We start from the raw sequence: 5499 nt of genomic DNA, 5'->3' as shown, positions 1-5499 counted from the left end.
TGCAATACACGTATCACATGAAGAATCGTCACCCCAGACTTCGACAGGGTGACAAATCTTCGTGTGGGCCCCAGAGTGACAAATCTTCGTGTGGTCCATCCTGGGTTGATTCTACGGTTGCATAAGTTGATGTCAATAAGCACTACCTTAATTCATCCTAACCTAACCTAATGTTTATTCCACTGTCGATATTCGGCGTACTGGGGCGACAATTCTTCAGGTGGGATCTCATACGGTGACGATTCATAAGATCCCAATACATAAAACAACAATACTTCATCTTTAAAGGCACTGCCCATGCAAATCCACTACAAAGAACACGTGATGTAACTCCAGGAAGAACTGAGGTTCACTCTACCAAACTCAACGTAACGTAATCCTGTCAGCTGGACCCACTCCTTACTGCGGGATCCTAGTTTGGAGTCGCAACCCCGGAACCCCCTACTAGTCTTGTTGTCAGACCCTAGTTGGGGGCGCAGATCACCACCTAGTTTAATCTCCAGATAATAGAAAACTGACAAATGATTATTCATTCATGCAGATATACGGGATAGTAGGAAAGCTTCTGGGAGCTGTCAAGAGTTTTTATGAGAGTAGTAGAGCTTGTGTCAGGATTGGAAATGGAGAGAGTGAGTGGTTCGAGGTAAAGGTGGGACTTCGTCAAGGATGCGTTATGTCGCCCTGGGTGTTCAACTTATACATGGATGGGGTGGTGCGAGAGGTAAATGCAAGGGTAGTGGGTCAGGGATTGGAGATGGTTAAAGAAAATGGAGAAAAGTGGGAGGTGAGCTAGTTGTTGTTTGCGGACGACACTGCGCTTGTGGCAGGATCGGAGGAGGGATTGAGGAAGTTGGTGGCAGAGTTTGGGAGAGTATGTGATAGAAGAAAGCTAAAGATAAATGTGGGTAAAAGTAAGGTGATGAGATGTACAAGGGGTGAAAGTGGCAGTAGTATGGAAGTGAGCATTAAGGGAGAGCGACTGGAGGAAGTGGATAGTTTTAGATACTTGGGTGCAAATGTGGCAGGAAAAGGTGGAGTGAAGGTGGAGGTAGAATGTAGATTGAGAGAAGCGAGTAAATGCCTTGGTGGATTGAAGAGTGTAATGAGGAATAGACATTTGGGAATGGATGCTAAGAGGAGACTGTATGAAGGAGTGATTGTGCCAACAGCATTGTATGGGGCAGAAACATGGAACATAAGAGAGGAAGAGAGAAGGAGTATGAATGTGTTTGAGATGAGGTGTCTGAGAAGTATGATGGGGGTTACTAGGCTAGACAGAGTGAGAAATGAGGAAGTGAGGAGAACAGGGGTGGAAAAGGAGCTGGGAGATAGGGTTGATGAAAGAATATTAGGATGGTTTGGACACATGGAAAGAATGAGTGAAGAAAGACTAGTAAAAGAGGTATGGAAGACAGATGTGAAGGGAGTGAACATGAGGGGACGTCCTAGGATGAGATGGATGAATGGGGTGAAGGGGGCTTTGGGGAAGAGGGGAATGTCTATTGAGGAGGGACGGGAGAGGACAGAAGACAGGGGTGAATGGAGAATGGTTGTATATGGATGATGTTGTGATTGCATGAGGTGGAATGGGCGGGGGGATGGGGTGGTGGTGTGGTGTGTGTGAGCAAAGTTTGACGCAGCCCGAAGGGATTTCTCCCCGTTCTCTCCTTTTATGCAATGGGGGGACGGAGAGGGGGGGTCGCCGATTTGGTGAAGCGGCCTTGCTGTGGATGTGCTGTGTCTTGCGACACTGCTTCTGACCCAGGGCAGTGGACAAGGTGCTCAGATAAGAGGGAGGGTGGAGGGGTGTGGAGTGTATTCAGGGATGGAATGGGTGGAAATGATTTTATGCCTTTTCCTTTTTGGCTACCTCCCTTGTAAGGGGGAAAAAGCCTTGGTATATGTATGTATGTATGTATGAAATTGTCCGGTTCAGTACCTCAAGCTAAGCCCCTCTTCTCCAATGTTATTCCCTTAACTGTGTCCTAGCACACACTGGAACCATTAGCTATCGAAAATTACTTTAATTGGACTCCCGTAATTACAGTAATACATGTGGACGCATCTTCTACCATCACATCTGCCTTCACCATTTACATCTTTTGCACTGAATATGTAGAGGTATGTTGCTTAACGTGTTATATACAAATTACGTACTCGTGAGAGGCTTATACACTATCTTTTGGTGGTATAAATCATTTACCCCCAGATCAGACTTATAAACAACGTTACGACGAAAATAAGGCCGTAATATTAGCCATCTATTGTGACACTAACGTTCTTTCTTCTTGAGCTAAACATATCTAACGACTTCACCTTGCTCCCAGCTGAATAATATCGTCTAGCGTTTGATATACATAATTTTGTAAAGACCGCAATCATAGTCAAGGGTCAGATAAGACTGCTACCTCTTCAGTAAAGTAGTCTGGCGTTAATCAGTCACAGTTACATTTACTTGAGTGGTAGGGTGGTGAGTTTAAACACCAAAAATCCGAAACGTCAGCAATAAAACTTCAACGTATTCTTGGCGTTTAAACTCATCACTCTACCACTCATTCTGTCTTCACACCTCTACATTTACTTGTACAAGAAGACATCATTACGAGGATGGTGAGACAGCTAATTTGGCCCCTTCCACACGGGGTCTTTCCTTGCTCTTCAACTGAATAAAATCGTCTAGCGTAATAAGATGTGTATCAGGTGCCATCGTAGTAGGTGAAAAACACTTCGATCTCCGAATGTGTTTTTTTTTCTCCAGAGAAATGATTAATTTTTAAGACTTTCTCTTCATGACGTCACCATGCGGCATGCTTTCTTAAGAAAGTTTCTTCGTTGTGCCGGAGAGTGGGGTTACTTCGACTAAACTAGCATCACTTGGCGACAATCAAGACACAGGTCTAAATCGTCAATAGTAATGAAAGTTTTAATTGCGATAGATTCGCTTTGTTGCGAAGGTGGCTTTCCTTGGCTGAATAAAATTTCCTGGAAGTTGCCAAAACACATGTACAGGTTCTATCCGTTAAAGGACAAACATGTGCCAAGAAAAACGAAGACATTTACACGTCCATACTGCGCCCTATTTTAACGTATGGATATGCGCCATAGGCTCCGAGTAGAATATTAGAAAGCAAAATACAGACATGTGAAACGAAAGTACTAAAGATGACCGTGGGAGTCACAAAAAGGGACAGAGTATGAAGTGTGGCCATCGGACAGGACCTATAAGGGAGCAATATTCTGGGTTTTATTGATAGAAGATAATTACGATGGTTCGGTCATGTCAAAAGGATGGATAGAGGTGCCCTAGGAAGTAATATGAATCAAGACCTAAAGGACGAACGGAGGGAAGATCGAGAGAGATGTAGAGATGGTATAAAATCTGCTGTATAGGCGAGAGTAGGAAATCTGGAGGAGATTGAAGAACATAATTTATGCGAGGACCGAGTAATTTTCTAATTTAGATAAATGACATTTGCGTGGCATTTAATCTGGAGCAGTTTTTCTTAATTAATCTGGGCTCGGTGAGTCAGTTTCCGGGGTTCGGCGCATTTCTGAAATTGTCTCTGAGAGGCAACAGCAAAAGTCACATTGATTTGCAGTAAATATTCATTATGTTTTAGTTTTATGTGAAATTCATGTTTTGTTGGTTTTGTTCTTTGAACACAGTGATTTCGTGTGCAAATGATCCATGGTACAGTTTGTGCACTAATACAGTAATATAGTTCCGATGTTTTGAATTTGAAGGAAAAAAAAAATTATTCTTCCAACTACGAAGGGTTCGATGAATGCATGTATGAAACTTGCGGGGTTATGTACCTCCAAGGTTAGGAACCACTGATCTGGAGGTAAAGTGAGACTGCTATGAAAAGTTAGTCTCATGGACCCGTACACTACATCTGCCGAGTACTTAGTACTCGTTTTATTCTAATACCAGTTGAGTGTATTAAACTGTATGGCATTCCTTAAGCAGAATATAAATAAACACCAATAAATATTTTCTTTACCAACTGTACAAATTGTTATTACTGAATACATCAGACTATTTCATTCAGCTATGAAGTATCCCAACGATACGTGTAGTAATTGTCTCCATGTTCCATTCTGCAACATACAAGCATGTGTGATTCATTACCACTGACAACCAGCGAGCTCTAGTAGTGCAAACAAATTTACCACAACGGGAGGTTATACGGCTCTCATCTGCCCCGACAATCAAATGCTGGCTAACCACCACGGTCCCACTTCTCTCCAACGCAAATATCTCAACAGCCAACGGTCTTTTGTATTACCTATATGCTTCATTTCACCCTCGGATGGCGAAACTCGTACACAGGATACTAAAACGAGCAGTCATAACTTACAAAAGTGCAACATCGTCACGGAAATGGTTATTGTTTAGTGCTGAAAACATTTGCAAGAACTAAACTACCATCAGTTGTCCCCGCTGGCGGACGTACGATCTCAACGTCAGCTGCGGGATGATCACTTTACGTTCTATTTGGAAGGCACTCCTTTCATTCTCATTTTCTATTTAGGGAAACCATACAGACTAGACACGGCTAACTTCTTATTTAGTCTAAACAAAATAATACAGCAGTTTAGCTTCGTGTTACTGTACATGACAACTTCCAGCGGGAACTAATTCTTATAACTTTTCCAGTTGTATTACAATTCAGTTTTATAATTTTTATCAAAATAATGGACACTTAAGCAACGAAAATATACGACACTACACAGAACTTCATTATTGCTAGTGTATGACAGTTAGTGATGCGGGGTATCCATGGCATCACTACAGCCCGAAAGAGAGAGCTACAAAGCGAGAGATTCTGCACTTACATCTCGGTGAGGATTTTCAGATGATACTATGTTCTTAGTTGAATCTTGTTCGTCTCGTTCATACAGCAGAACTACTTCCTGTCAAGAAAAAGGACAAGGAAAACTTCTGAGAACTGAAACAAAGCAGCAAAACGACCCCACACCAATTTGGCAACTATAGGGAATGTCTGGTCGCACTCCGCGCTACACACTCCTCCCGCCACTCAAGCCAAAAGCACACTAGTGCGATGCACCTGGGTGGTGGGGGATGGCAGAGGAAGTCCTGGCAGAAGGGATGAGGAGTCGAAGGGTGTCAAGAAAATGGAAGAAAGGGAAGAGGGGTTGAGAGGAGGAAAAGGGGGATATAGGGGCAGAATATGGAAAAGTGGTAAGAGAGAGACGTGAGGGTAGGCACGAGCCAGTCTCATGCCTCTGTTTGTCATCGGGGCGGGGCACCACAGCGTCTGACCCAATCGTGATGGAGACCCCATACTGTTTGCCAACGGTCTGGCATCCAAAGTCTTCATGTAGACTGACCAATATAATCCTTTGTGATTGCGTGTGATCGGGCGTGCATGAAATAAGAATTAGGGTTCATTCATGACTACACAACATCATGCTTGGTGTAATGGCATGTAAATAAGCTGACCATAGATGAGACACCTTAATGATGTTTATGTA

The 5499-nt window shown here is 43.1% G+C and overlaps 1 protein-coding gene across 2 annotated transcripts in view; it reads right to left on the bottom strand.

The window, feature by feature from the left end:
- The window catches only part of LOC143027714 (carbohydrate sulfotransferase 11-like), a 150776-nt gene extending 145576 nt beyond the window's left edge, over positions 1–5200 (bottom strand). For both annotated transcript variants that reach the window (XM_076189182.1, XM_076189184.1), the window contains exon 1: positions 4840–5200. The gene's annotated coding sequence lies outside the window, so the exon portion shown is untranslated. The remainder of the gene's footprint in view (positions 1–4839) is intronic.
- Between the last annotated feature and the right edge of the window lie 299 nt (positions 5201–5499).

Source organism: Oratosquilla oratoria, chromosome 8, assembly GCF_046742065.1.
Source record: "Oratosquilla oratoria isolate Oo_2021 chromosome 8, ASM4674206v1, whole genome shotgun sequence".
NCBI lineage: Eukaryota > Metazoa > Arthropoda > Malacostraca > Stomatopoda > Squillidae > Oratosquilla > Oratosquilla oratoria.
This window is presented reverse-complemented; position numbering and strand designations above follow the sequence as displayed.